At 31.6% G+C, this 14,734-nt stretch overlaps 1 protein-coding gene across 5 annotated transcripts in view; it reads left to right on the top strand.

Annotated features, from left to right (window-relative positions):
- Positions 1 to 14,734, top strand: part of LOC107069716 (pseudouridylate synthase RPUSD2) — an 86,690-nt gene that overhangs the window by 20,132 nt on the left and 51,824 nt on the right. The gene's annotated exons all lie outside the window — the stretch shown is intronic.

A 14,734-nucleotide genomic window follows, 5' to 3' on the forward strand; every position in this document is an offset into this window, starting at 1 on the left:
TTTTGTTTGAATTATAGAAAGAAATATTATGAGAGTTTCGAAATATACATACCTAAATATATCTAAGAATAATAAATTGTTATCGTATATATATATATATATATAAACGTTTCGTAAAATAGTTAAAACAATAATAAAGTATACGAGTTATTATAATAGGGGGGTGGGGGGATTAATTTATTCGAAATAATAATTGGAATGAGATTACTCGTAAAATTTTTGGGGAAGAAAAGTTTTGAATCCTTAAGAATGTCTTTTACGAGTTGGTACTTACTAGTTTGGTTTAATAGGATATTTTCCAAGATATGAACTAGGAAGTTGACTATGAAACTTATCATAGTTCTAATACATACTTAAAAGTATCTTTAGAAACTATGATACACTCTTGTCCTCCAATTCTATCTTATCTATTATCAAATGCATTATCAGAAGGTATTCTTCATCGAAAGGTATCGAAGTCATTGTTTGTGCAGTTCGAAGTAGTATCAAATGCATTGCCACGCGCTATCAATGTTTCCTTTAGTTATAAATTTTGCCAAGACATGAAATTAGGATACTGGCCAAACTTTGAAATATATTATCCCGACTGTTACGGACTGTCTCTTAATGGAACTATTAAATATCTTGTTAGAAATTGACAATTTAAATTGTCTATTTATTTTTATAATAATTTATTATACTTTTATTTTCTTCTAGTTGTTAAGTATTTTTTATAATAACAGTTTTAGTTATAGAAATTATTTAAAGGAAAAAAGAGAAATGAAGTCATTAATTTTGAAGTTAAATGTATAAAAAGTATAAAATAACTTCTAGGTTGAATTAAAAATATATTAATTTACGGTAGAAAAATTTATTTATATATAAATAAATTTAATTTTAATTATTATTATAATAATTATTATAAAGTAATATTATTAAATTATATATCTTTAGTTAATTAATTATATATATTTAATTGAATTATTATTTATATAAATTTCTTTTTTAATTCATAATAATATTGTTATGTCTGATAAAACGATGGACGTTGATTCAAAAATTGATGGAAAAAATTATGAATAAATTAAAAGTTAAACAAAATATTTATCGTAGAGATTAGAAATGAAATGTGAGGTTTGGGGGTTAGAGTATAATAAATTAATACATACATACACACATATATATATATATATATATATATTCTGTCTATCGATAGGATGCTGTGGAGTCCATCGTTTTCTATAAATTTATATATATATTATATATATGTATGTGTATAGTATATACCAAAGGAGGATATACTTCCAACGACATCGTAAACGTTCCCAGAGTGCATGGCTATAATTTGACGACCACTTTGCCGTACCGCTACCATATTCGAGTGCTGGCCCAACCAACCACGTTCGCGAGCGTTAGCTGTTTTCTTGTTTTTTTTTTTTTTTTTTTTTCCTTTTTTCTTCTTTTTCCCGTGGCTTTTCCTATCGCTAAAAAGAGAGAGGAGGAAACCTCTAGTTCGCGAGTAGCATAGCAGCACACCTTTCCTCCTCTCTTTCAGTCTTCTCTCGCATTACCGTAATTCCTTCGTTGCCGCCGTGTTGAGGATAGAAAATTTCTCGAACGAACGTGTGTGTCGCTTCTGTTGGTAGTAGTAGTAGTAGTAGCTAAAGAAAAATGGAAAAGAAAAGAACTTAACTCTTTTTCTCTCACTCTCTTCTTCGAAAAGCACAAAAAGAACAAAAAAAAAAAATTATCCTTGAATGTTAAATGTAAATTCGTTAGCTCGGGGTAGATTGGTAAAATAAAAATTTGTTCGTAGAAATATTTTTCTCTCGACGTGAAAAGAAGAAAAAAAAATGAAAATAATAAAAAAATAAATATAAGAGAAAATATTCGTTTTATGTAAATTCATAATATCGTAGTAGAGGAAGAAGGAATTAAAAATTTCAATTCCTCAACAACCGAGGAGGAGAAGAATGAGGAACACTTTAAGAAAAAAAAAAAAGAAAGGTTTTTTTAAAAGAATAAATTACACTGGTTTTACTTGAATCGTTATTTTTACTATAAATATATTATTAATTGATAATATAATTTATAATAAAATATCAATAATCGTGTGCGTACTACACTGTATCGATATATTATACAATCCCTGACGTAATATTACTGCAACTCTATTTATAATTATATGTATAACAATTTATTTAAAAGATTGAATAATAATTATTAATATCGTAGATAATAATTGATGATCAAGTTGATTAAATGAAAGTAGAAAAAGAAAAAGAATAAAAATATCGCAAGATATTTTGTGTCAGGTAATTTAATTAATTTAAATCGTCGAATTAAAATTCCATAAAAAGACGACGAGATAAAAAGAGATAAAAATACAAATAATAATAGAAAAGGATTATCGATTGAAGAATCAATTTGATAATACTCTAAATTCGTTACTTCCATAAATCTTAGAGTAGTTTGTTTGATATTCTTTTAAAATGAAAGTCTAAGTATTAAGTTCGAGTTATCAAAATGCAGAATAAGAAACTTATTGTTCTATAAGAAATATATTTAATATATATATATATATATACTGATAGTATTCGTTGCTAACGCTTACAAATGCGAAGTCAAATATATAGAAAGATAGAAAGATAGAAAGATAGAGAGAAAGAAGGAGAAGTGTTACGAGCTAACAGGTGCGCAACCAACTTGGTTGCAGTTGCAGTTGCAGCAGCAGCAGCATGGTGCAAGTAACATTTCCTCAAGGAAGGAAAATCTTGCCTCGTAGTAGTAACTTCGTCTTATTTCACTGTTTCCTTTTCTTTTCTTTTTTTTTTATATTCTTATTTCTTCCTTATATCCTTATTTCTATCTTTCTTTCTCATTTGCACTCTCGACACCCATTTTCCAAGGGTAAAACATTATTTTGACTTTATTTCACTTCGTAGAAATTGATATTATATTCATAAATATTTTCCGACGATATCCCAAGTCGTATTTTAAATCATACGGAAAATAAGGAGGTGGATTGAAAAGGTTTGAGTTTCGATAAAAAAAAAAAAAAAAAAAAAAAAAAAGGGAAAGAAAAGAAAACAATTTGTATTTTTATCTTGAAAATATAAAAGGGGGATAGGTTTGTGATTGAAAGAAATTATTTCTATATTAAGCTTTACAACCTTTCAACCCGACTGATGTATTCATTTTCAATACTTTGGTCGTTCTTTATTATATTATTTTTATTTTTATTTTAGATTTAATTTATTTTCTTTTTCAAGAAATTAAAAATTTGATCTCATTCATAAATATTACTTGACGATATCGTAAAAACCAATCTAAACTCAAATTTATCTTCGATTATCATCGTGTCTTTTTCCGTACACCTGTTGTATTCTACGACGATGTTACAATATAAGTGTTAAACAATAATAAATTTTAAAGAGACATATAAAGCTTTCGGTAAAATGCTTCGTGATATTATATGCAGTAAAAAATGTGATACTTTATTTTCTCTTTAATGATCTATTAAAAAAAAAGAAAATAAGAAAGAAAATTATATAGCAACTATTATTTATTTGTATTATTTGGCAGCTGTGTGTGTAGTAAAACGCTGTTTGTATTAACAAACACACATATTATTATTATTATTATTATTATTATTATTATGCACCTGTTAAAAACGTTTAATTGTGTTTTGCAATAGTCGATGATCTCGATCATGCACACGTACGACGCGTTTGACAATACTCCGATGAATTTACATCCCTATTTTATACGAGACAGGGTTTTTATTACGGTTATTCCGAGATACTCAATTATTTCCACACAATGACACGATCTTAGTGTGGGTTATTTTCTAAAACGCCATCCTTCAAAAAGGTGTGTGCTCGAGCGAGCTCATGCGACACGAATTTTACGTAATCCGTAGAGGTGCCACGTCGTTGACAGATGACAGTGGTATCTTCTTCTCTGCCAGAATACAGTCGAGGTTACGATCACATATTATATATATATATATGTATATTCGTATATACATGTGTATTTTAATTTCGAACTTATCGGACAATAAGAAATATTTTTGATTAAACGAAAACAAATAAATTAATATTACGTCATTCCTGATTAACCCTTTTCATTAAAGGGTACCACATACTATGGTACAAATATCGTACCATATAAATTGACTAGTATGTAACGTATCATCGTATACTAGGATCCCGAATATGGGACGGTAAGTTTTTCATACGAATTCTTTGCCATAGAAGAACCCCATATATGTATGTCGTTAGTAACGAAAAGGGTTCATTGATTACCACCTGAGAAAAGAAAAACAAAAAACAGAATAGAGTTACGTAAATTTTGACGTTCCACATAATTATCTTTACTTCAATTTCATTGGGTAGGAGGAAAAATGTCTAATAACATATCAGGTATAATGAAGAGACTGTATAATTGGGGAGACTCTATTGTAGTTTTCGGGACGTTAATTAACCAACTAGGATGTTATTAGCTGGAAAGTAAGGTATTTACTGAAGATCAGTTTAAAGCAATTCGTTGGAAAGTTTCATACCCAGGAAAGGGTATCATTGCTGACATACAAAGAGTGTGTCGCACACACGAGTCTTTTACCTTGGGAGATCAACGAGTAGTAAGAAAAACGTGAACTTGTCGATGAGAGTAGGTCAACGTATGTAATAAATATATATACATGTATATACTATAACACGATGTAGTACATAAGTATCTTTTTCTTTGTTTTGTTTCTTTTTCTATTTTTTCTCTTCGCGTCCTATTGTCAATTTTTATTTAGATGACGAAATGTTGTCGCGGTGGTGGCGTTGAGATAAATTGAATTTAATTCATGATAACTGGTTCTCTACGTATGACGCGAGTAAGAATCATGAAACTAAGTTTACAATCGAATTACATCTATGTATATGTATGAACGTATATAAGTTAGATATCGTCGAGATACTTTCAATCGTATAGAAGTCATCATCGAAGATGATCAAAGTTTCTACTCCGTTCGGATCACCGAGTGGAAGTAAATCTCTCTTGGGTCTTCCAGTGGTGGATCCCCACGTTATGGTCAACGGAATTTTCCCGTTAAAAGATGAACAGATAGATAAGATAGAAGTACATGGGGGAGGATGTAGTACTTCAGCAACAGCTTCTACACTTCTATTACTCATCTTTTGGCCCCCCCCGTGTAGCGAAGAAGGGGATTTCAGGATAAGTTCGATTCCGGTTGCCACGAACTCTACTGGTTGGCTTTTGCCATTCCGCAAAGGGGTCCAAAGAAAGAGAAGAGAAACTTGTACACTCGAGTCCTCTTCTCTAACATTTGCTCTCTTGTGTAGCTTGCCTTGCTTACATTCCCCTTTCCCCTTTCCTTGCCTTGCTTTGCCTTGCCTTGCCTTGCCTTGCATTGCATTGCATTGCCTTGCCTTGCCTTGCCTTGCCTACTTTGGTGGGAGAGTACAAACTTAGTTTCTTCGTCTAGTCACTACAGAGTTTCTCTTTTCTTCTTTTTCTTTTTCTTTCTCTTTCTCTTTCCAACACTATATGTGAATCTAACCGAGAATTCAGAAGTCTCGTCTCGTGACTCAGAACGGCTTGACCTTTTCGTTACGTCGCATTATACGTTCTTTTGCGGCTCGTGTTATTCTTCCTTCTAGGCATGTGCATCTTACGCTGATGAAATCAAACGAGATTCTCATACGTTTAGATTTTTTACTTCTTTTTTTTTTTTCTTATTTTAAATATCATTGTAAGAATAATAATAATAAATATATATGTATATGTATATGTATTGGGTTAGAAAGAAAGTAATTTTGGCTTGCAGCAATAGTTAACGTTATGTTTGTTTCGTTATTCTTTTGTTAATGTGTTAGAATTTTTTAGTTATTTAATTTAAAGTTCATTTTTTTGTATAAAAACAATAGAATATTATTTCACACTAGAAAAACGAAATTACTTTCTTGCCAACCCAATATATATATGTATTATTATTATTATTTTTGTACGCGGGTATTAATCGAAGACATTTTAATTTTAATATCTTATGCAATTTGTAGACATAATTTCATAATACATTCAAATGACATTCCCCTATATGTTCGCGATCACGTTGATCGTTGAACGATTTAATCAGGGATTCGAATTTCAACGAAATTTGCTGAATTTCAATTTCAGTTAACCATCAGAATATTTCGATTATAATGTTCTCTCGATATATTATACATAGAGAAAGAGAAAGAGAGAGTGAGAGAGAAATTTGAAGGAAAATGAACTAATCGCGCGCATTGATTTATTGTTATTCAGTGTTACAAATAAAAAAGAAAAAAAAAAGACAAAATAATAAAAAGAAGAAGAAGATGAAGATGATGTAATTTTGTACTAAATCGTAAATTTATTAATCCAACGTACAAATACGTGTGTTATAAATCATACGGATCATTTTTCTATATTTTTTTTTATAAACTTTCAATCAATCTCTCTATTTTTTTATCGATCTATCTATCTATCTAATCTTTCGTGATAACGATATTTAAGAAAGTTGATGACAAAAAATATCTTTTACCTTGAACGAACAGATATCGATAATTTCTTTCTTTTTTTTCTGTCTCTCTCTCTCAATTTTTTTTTAATTATTTTTATTTTTACTTATACAAGTACAAACGTTTAAAGGAGAGTAGTAATAGTAGTAGTAGCAAGAGCGAGAAAAATGAATAACACGGGAAAGGGGATGTTGATTGCATTTGGATGTTAACGGGGATAGGAAAAAATGGATAGCGGAAAAAACTGGTGAAGAAAGGAAGAAATAGAGAGTGCACTTCTTTTCGTGGTGAAGTGGCGTAATTACGTAATGGTACTTTGCGAGTACGACGTTGTACATATATGATAGAAAGAGAGTGAGAGTGAGAGGAGAGGAGAGGAAAGACCACGGAATACAGGCATCATCATTCGTTTCCAGGACGAGGAATAACGTAGAAGAAGAGTACGGTAGAATTGAACATACTTTAGGTTCCTTTTGGCCTAGCAAGCACTTGCCTCTTCTGAACTTTAGCTTCCTATCAAACTAGCCAATGTTTCCTGGCATATTCGTCAGTACCAACCTATAACTCCGGTTGGCCAAAAAGATCCTGGCATTCTCTCCACGAATTTACATTAACCAAATGAAATTTTCTAACGTTTCAATATAGATAATGTTCACAATTTATTGGTCGAAACATTTTCTAGGCCTACCGAAATAACTCTTAGAAATAGCGAAATAAGTTTGTTCTTTTAATTTTTTTTTTGGCCTACCCCCATCAAAATATTAATTATCCAGACGGTTCACATTTGTTTATTGGATAATTTTCTTGTGACCTGTTACCAGTAACTGGTACGAACGTGGAGCAAGATAATGAATTTAGTTGTACGTGTAAGACATTTTTCTTACGTTCGTTAAAATATAGTTGTCCAGGTGGTTCAAATTTGTTTGTTAGGTAACATTCGTAATTTTATTTTGGCTTATGTTAGTCTCTGTCTAACTCGTATATATATAGAATAGATCATTTATATGATGAGTAAAATACTTTTTGTTGGTTTCATCTATCAAAGTAAAGTTAGTTGTCTCTGATTTGCATTAAAATGTCTAATGGACGAGACGATCTGATCAACTATACAAATATTTATTCTATTTCATTTTGCAATTACAATTTGGTTGTTTTGTTTGAACTGATTCCATCGCATTGGTTGATATGTATATGTTTGTATGTATGTTGATGGGGTAATACATAATATAAATGTGGTAGGATCGAATAAACTTATATGATTGGTGGAGATAGTGTAGTAAAGAGAAAGAGAGAGATAAAATGAGTGAGTGAATATAATTGTACAAGTATTGGAGCGTAGGACCGCATAACTATGTCGCTCAAACGTCTCGTCTTAACGGAGAGTTTCGAATGGGAAAGACGGACTGGCAACTCCCGACGGGTTATATGCCTTTTCGAATTTCCAGTTTCCGACTCTGACTCCGACTCCGACTCCGACTCCGACTCGTTCCACGATGATGCCCTTTAAACGGCACGCATACATATAATACAGGTCTGGTTGCTAGACAGGCCATATTCTATATCTAGAATGAAACATTGAAAGAGAGATAGAAATGTATATATATATATATATATATATATATATATATATATATATATATATATATATATATATATATATATGGGGGTAGGGCAATGGAAGAAAAGAGACAACGATTGTTCAAACGGAGGATATCGGAGTTGACGTGACGTTAACGCCATTATACTTTGTAGACCGAAACTTCCTAGTTTAAACTCACCAAGCAACTTCTTATTGCATGGCATTCGTTGTCGTCATCATCATCGAGAGAGAAAGAGAAAGCATGGAATGTACATGTTAAAACACACCATTACACTCAGTTAGTTAATTCGATCATTCTTCTTAGATCTGATATATATATATCTAGTAGTATCTATTTACTCGTATAATAGTATTAGTTAGTCAATAGTCAGTGTATTGGTATTGGTCTTTCTGTGACGTAACGATCGTGTGCCAAAAGATAGAGACATAAAATAAGAGACACATACGTTCTATCACCGGCATGCAAAGACTTTCGCTACGATAATTAAACCATCATGGTTTAATATATACACATCTACATTTACATACACATATATACTTATATGCAAATGTAAGTAAATATATTTGAATATATAGGATAAGAGAGTAGTATTATATTATACGCATAAAGTGCGTGGCCCGTGGTTGTTATATAGATTTACGCAACTGACTATCTAAACGAAATATTTTGGCACCAAGTTAAACGCCGCCCCGAAAGAGATTTTGCAACTGCAGCAATTCCGCCATTACGGCGACAGCCAGAGTGCGACGACGAGTCGCGGAAAGCATCACGAATAATTAGTCGAACGGCTAGCTTGCTATCCACCTGTACATACATATATGTTCGCGTGTGTGTGTGTGTGTGTGTGTGTGTGTGTGTGTGTGTGTGTGTGTGTGTATGTAACAGAAAGGCAGACAGAGTGAATGATTGTGTTGGTAGGAACAGAAATAGGAACCGTTTGTACAACGATGATCGTTCGATCGATCCATGTGAATCGTCTCTTATACATACATACACGCATATACGCATATATACTTATATATACATGATACACACTTGTAAATTTATTTTGTCATCCTTCTTCTTCTCATTCCCCTTTCCCCTTTTGTCTTCGCATGTAATAAATGAAAACGCGTCAGTTAAAAGCGCGTGCGCATTCTAAACGAAGTCTCCTCTTCCTCCTCTTCCTCCTCTTCAGTCCTCTCTTCTTCCTCTTTCACCTCTCCTCGTATCCTCTTCAACCATGTAGGATTACATATGGACCTTCTACGCATTTTTTTTTTTATCCTGGAAAGAGAAAAAAAGATAGATGGATGGATGGATGGATGGATAGATAGATAGATAGATAGATAGATAGATAGATAGATAGATAGATAGATAGATAGATAGATAGATAGATAGATAGATAGATAGATAGATAGTTAGATAGATAGATAGATAGGATAGATAGAGAAGAAAATATCTGTTAGGGATTTATATTGGAGAAACGAATTATATCGATTTCAATCGATACAATTTTCTATCAAATCTGATTGGTAGTCATACGAATGGTGGATTATATTAAACGTTTCCATTTGACGTTATTTTTTTTATTTATATTTTTGTTTGTTTGTTTGTTTTTTTCTTTTCAGATTTTATTGGGTTGTCCGGAAAGTTCGTGACGATTTTTGATAGATGGCATTAAAGTTCTTTTGCTAAAAAACCTGAAAAGTTCTAAAAAGCACGAAATTTTGAATTTATTATTTTATTATATTTATTATTATATATTATTGTATTATTTTTATAATTATATATATATATATATATATAGTTATATTTATAATTTAATAAATATATAATAAAAACAAAAAACTTAAATGGGTTGCATTTCGATCTACCGTCAAAATCGGCACGAACTTTCCGGACAACCCAATACATAGGGAAATTCTCTTTCTTTCTTTTTTTTTTTTTTTTTTGTAATAATTCGTTTTATATCTTTAGCAAAGGGGATTAAAAATAGATGTTAAAGTTGTTAGAGAAAAGTGGAGAAAAAGGATCTAGGATAGAGGGATAAAAGATAAAAGATAAACCTGGTCTTTTGACTTCACGTGAGATTGCCGATGTTGCTTGTCCTCTCTTTTTTAGCCGACCTCAAAATGGTCTCTCCTTTTTCTTTCTTTTTCTTTTTTTTTTTTTTTGAATGCGTCGTATAATCCTGATCCTTCCCTTTTTCGCTAGATCTCTCTTCTATGTGTCTATTTCCCTTGAGCTTTTCGTTTAAACTTGTCTTTTCGTGGAGGACCTAATACTCTCGGGTTTCCCTACTGGTTGAAAAGCTTTCTGATCGGTTGCAAGGTTTCACTAGACAACTTGTTTCCTACTATGGAACGTGCTGACTCTCTATCGTCCATTGTGTTTAATCGATTATCCTATTTCTATGGAATCTTCATAGAACAGTAAAATTTCAACATTGTTTTAATGTACAATTAAGGCCAACTTGTTAAAAGAAACCCTGTTAATTCAAAAACTAATCAAATAACACAATCAAAAATAGTCTTCAATTATTCTTCGATTTTTCTTCATTTTATATCAAGTTTATTTTATTATATAGACAAATTCAAAATAATATCAATTACTTTAGTTTGTATATATATATATATATATAGCTATAGTATGACAGTAGTAATAGTTGTTAAAGAAGTCCTAATAATAGGATGATATGTACAATAGGATCAAAATAATATGTTTCGATTTTTTTTATCTGTCTAAGTTCCTCATTATACAAAGTTTTTATTGTAAGAATACGTTTTTCAAGTTCTATTGAAAAGATTCATAAGTGATTGCATCTTTGTATTAGGAATTCTCCGCGAATGAGGTAATTTAACGGTGATTACTTTGCTAACTACAGGTCACCATAATTAAATGAACAATGAGATTAGCGTATGCCAACTCCCACCACTGGGAATAACGAACGCTACTCATCGGACTGCTAAAGTCAGGGGGTTGCATCAAGAGAATAAGGTTCAAGTATCTCTCTCTCTCTCTCTCTCTTTCTCTCTCTCTCTCTCACACACACACACTCTCTCTCTTGTCGTTACAACTTCCGGAGAAATTCTAACATTTAATTAAGCGTCCGTTCTCCGTAAGGACCTCTATTAATTTTGCCCTTTTGTAAATTTCATAATCTTATCAATTCTGTAGAATCATCCTTGATGTAATTAGATCGTAACTACGTCCAATGCTTACTTTCACCTCTTTCTTAAACCTTTTGTTTTATTTTTTTTCTTCTTTTTTCTTTTGTATTTTCTTCTAGACAAAGCAAATGTATTTATGATTTTCGATAGAATTAAGAAACCAAGAAAAGAAGATGAAAATAAATTTTTCTTTTTGGTTAAGAAAATGTGATGTTGGAGTTGATATAATTCCATGGGGGATTGAATTCTTTCTTTCGTATTTATAACTCCTTGATATATGAAAATAATATATGGAAAATACATATATATACCTGTATATTTTATGTATTTGTGAGTAAGTATTTAGGTAGAAGTAAATGCGAAAAGCTAAACTACCACCGTACACCTTGTCGTACGAGGAGGAATAGGAGGATGAGGATGAGGAGGAGGAGGAGGTGTGAATAGGAAAAGCTTTGAATGGTGTAAAGCATTTCTCTTTCACTCCGATCGCTTTTGACGATGTGCTTTTTCTTCTTCTTTGTTCCATCTGTCGGGGGTTCCATTCGAACACATAACTTCCCGACTACTACGACAATTCAACGGCTTCCGAAGAAAAAGGAACATTTTCTTTCCCCACCCCAACCCGTTTTCTTTTTTTTCTATTTTTATTTCTTTCTTGTTCTGCTACCCCTTTCGTCGTCTTGGAAGGAACATTGCATTAAAATAAATAAGATGAGAAAGGGCAAGTTTAATCTTAACAAGATGTCTCTTACAATCCCCCCCCCTTCCCCCTTGCCCTTCCCTTTACTAACATTAAATGTTTATAATTTGTTTTGTGAACGATTAATTAAATAATTAAATTGTGTTGTTAAACAATTATTTGTGTGTTTGTGCAGGATTGTTGAGAATTTGTGATACAATAATGGGTGAATTAAATAATAATAAAAATAAAACGTATTTACGTATTAATGCCACCGCAGCAAAAATTCCGCTAATGCGCCAATAAAGAGCAATCTTGTTGTTCGCACACAACAACCTTGTTGTTTGCACACAGCAACCGTCAGGGTTGGTTGCGTCAGGGTTTCGTCAGGGTTATGGCGACAGCATCAGGTGAAAGAAAATAGAGATTTGTTTTGAATCTATGTTAAATTCTATATCGGCCCATTTTCCATCGAAATCCGATTGTGACTACTTTTTAAAAATAAAATCTTTTGAATTTTGAAAGTGTTTTGATTTTATAAATCAAGTTCTTTTATTCTATGATGTGTCGCAACAATTTAAGGTGTAGATTGGCGCATTAGCTGCCAATTTTGCTGCGGTGACGTTAATACGTTAGTTCCTCAGCTTTTAATAATTAGATTTAAACGTGAATAAAAGTGTTGTTCATTATTTAACACGTAAAATAATGTTAAATAATTCGTAGTAAATGAAATTTGAAATTTGGGGGGTAAACAATTTAATATTATCGTTGATCCATAATAGAAAGTTTAGAAGAAAAAAAGAAAAAAAAACACCCCAAAATATTAGAAAACGGTGATAGAACACAATGAATAGTTGTAATCGGCTTTTAAACTAAACTTAAAGTTCATTTAATATAGTTTATAGAATAGTGTGACAAAACAAACTGTATTCACGGATGATCAAAGAGGAGGAGGAGGAGGAGGAGGAGGACTCAATTTCTCGTTAAAGAGCAACAACTATGGCGTTTAAAGTAAATTTTGTGGGCAAAAGGGTAGCAGGTGCGATTAGAACATGCCTGACGCTCGTAAACTTAACGATTGTTGCTAACCCATCTCTCTCACTCTCTCTCTCTCACTCACTCTTTCTCTCTCCCTCTGGAATTTTTTTTTCTCTCTCTCTATTTTTTTCTATCCATCTATCTATCCTACCTGTCGAACGTACAAAACTTCGATTTATTTCCCAACACCGAAGCCTTTGATTCAGACAACGATACATTGCTCTCTCTCTCTCTCTCTCTCTCTCTCTCTCTCTTTGTCCACTTCGATGATGAAAAAGTGTGGGGAAAAAAAAATACATATCCCTAGATCAAATAACCATTTCTTTTTTTTCTCTCCTCTTTATTTTTCTTTTTTTACTTTTATTATTATTTAATTCATCCACTGTTATTTGCACAAATTTTCAACTACCTTTCACAAACACAAACACCTTACGTATAATTATTTAATCAATCGTTCACAAAACAATTTATAAACATTTAATTTGCAAAAGAAGGGAAGAACAAGGGTGTGGAGGAATTGTCAAAGACACATCTCTATTTAAAAAAAAATAAAAAAAAATAAATTTAATAAATCTTATTATAATAATTAATAAATATATTTAATAATGTTTATATTATAAATATCTCGTAAACTCTTGACATTTCGATGACCTTTACTCAATACTTTTTAACGCAGAATAAAAAAAGGAATCGAATGGTGTAAAAAAAAAAGATATATATATATATATAAAGTTCCATTTAAAAAAAAAAGTGCAATTGCATTTAGCGAGTGCATCGAAGCATTTTCAAAAAAAAACTAAGCTCATAGGAAGTTGACATTTGTTGTGCCATATAACTTTTTTCTTTATCATTTTTTTCTATTGTTATTTAAAAAAAAGTTATTACCCGTTTCCGTTACAAGAGAATCACCCTGTATATAATAATAAATTATAATAAACCTTATAAAATAATAAAATAAATTTGTTAAACTTTATTAACAAGCTTGAATGAAAATGAAATTAATAATAATATATCAAGTAATCTTAAAATAAATAAATAAAGAAAGATATATATATATCAAACTATATTTCCTATCCCATCTATTCAGGCGTGCAACTTGTCGACATTTCAAATTGAATAAATGATTATTCTCCTAAACGTAATGTTACCTTGATGCTGAACGTGTTAGATTAATAATTCCACTAACCCTGAATGATATACTCGTATTTCGTAGATCTACTTCAAGGTAATTTTAGCTGAACGAGAATCGTATTCCAACTGTCAGCGCCTTTGCAAAATGCAAAATATTTGACTACACTCTACTGTATTATTATATGACAGGATCAAAGAAATGATAAGACAAGAACAAACAAATGAGATAAAAGTTAACAATAATAATAATAATAGTAATTGTACTAAACATTTTTGAAGGGGGTTGGGGGCACCAGGCGTTATTTTAATTCTCAACATACGTACATATATATACGAACGTATACTACGTACGAATTCAACATCAAGCAAGCAAGAAGGCAAGCAAGTAAGCTGGAAACGAGTTGGAAGCAAGCTGGAAGCAAGCTGGAAGCAGGCAGGCAGGCAGGCAGGCACGAGCCTTGTTCATAGAACAAATCGTTCTCTCGTGAAACAATCTCGAAAACATCGTTGGAAACTTCCCCGAATATGTGTGAGAAAGAGAGAGAGAGAGAGAGAGAGAGTAGTACTAGAAAGGGGTGTAGGGTATGTAGGATAGAGAAG

This window comes from Polistes dominula, unplaced genomic scaffold (genome assembly GCF_049000335.1).
Source record: "Polistes dominula isolate Pdom_NZ unplaced genomic scaffold, Pdom_raw_medaka contig_23, whole genome shotgun sequence".
In the NCBI taxonomy this organism is placed as follows: domain Eukaryota; kingdom Metazoa; phylum Arthropoda; class Insecta; order Hymenoptera; family Vespidae; genus Polistes; species Polistes dominula.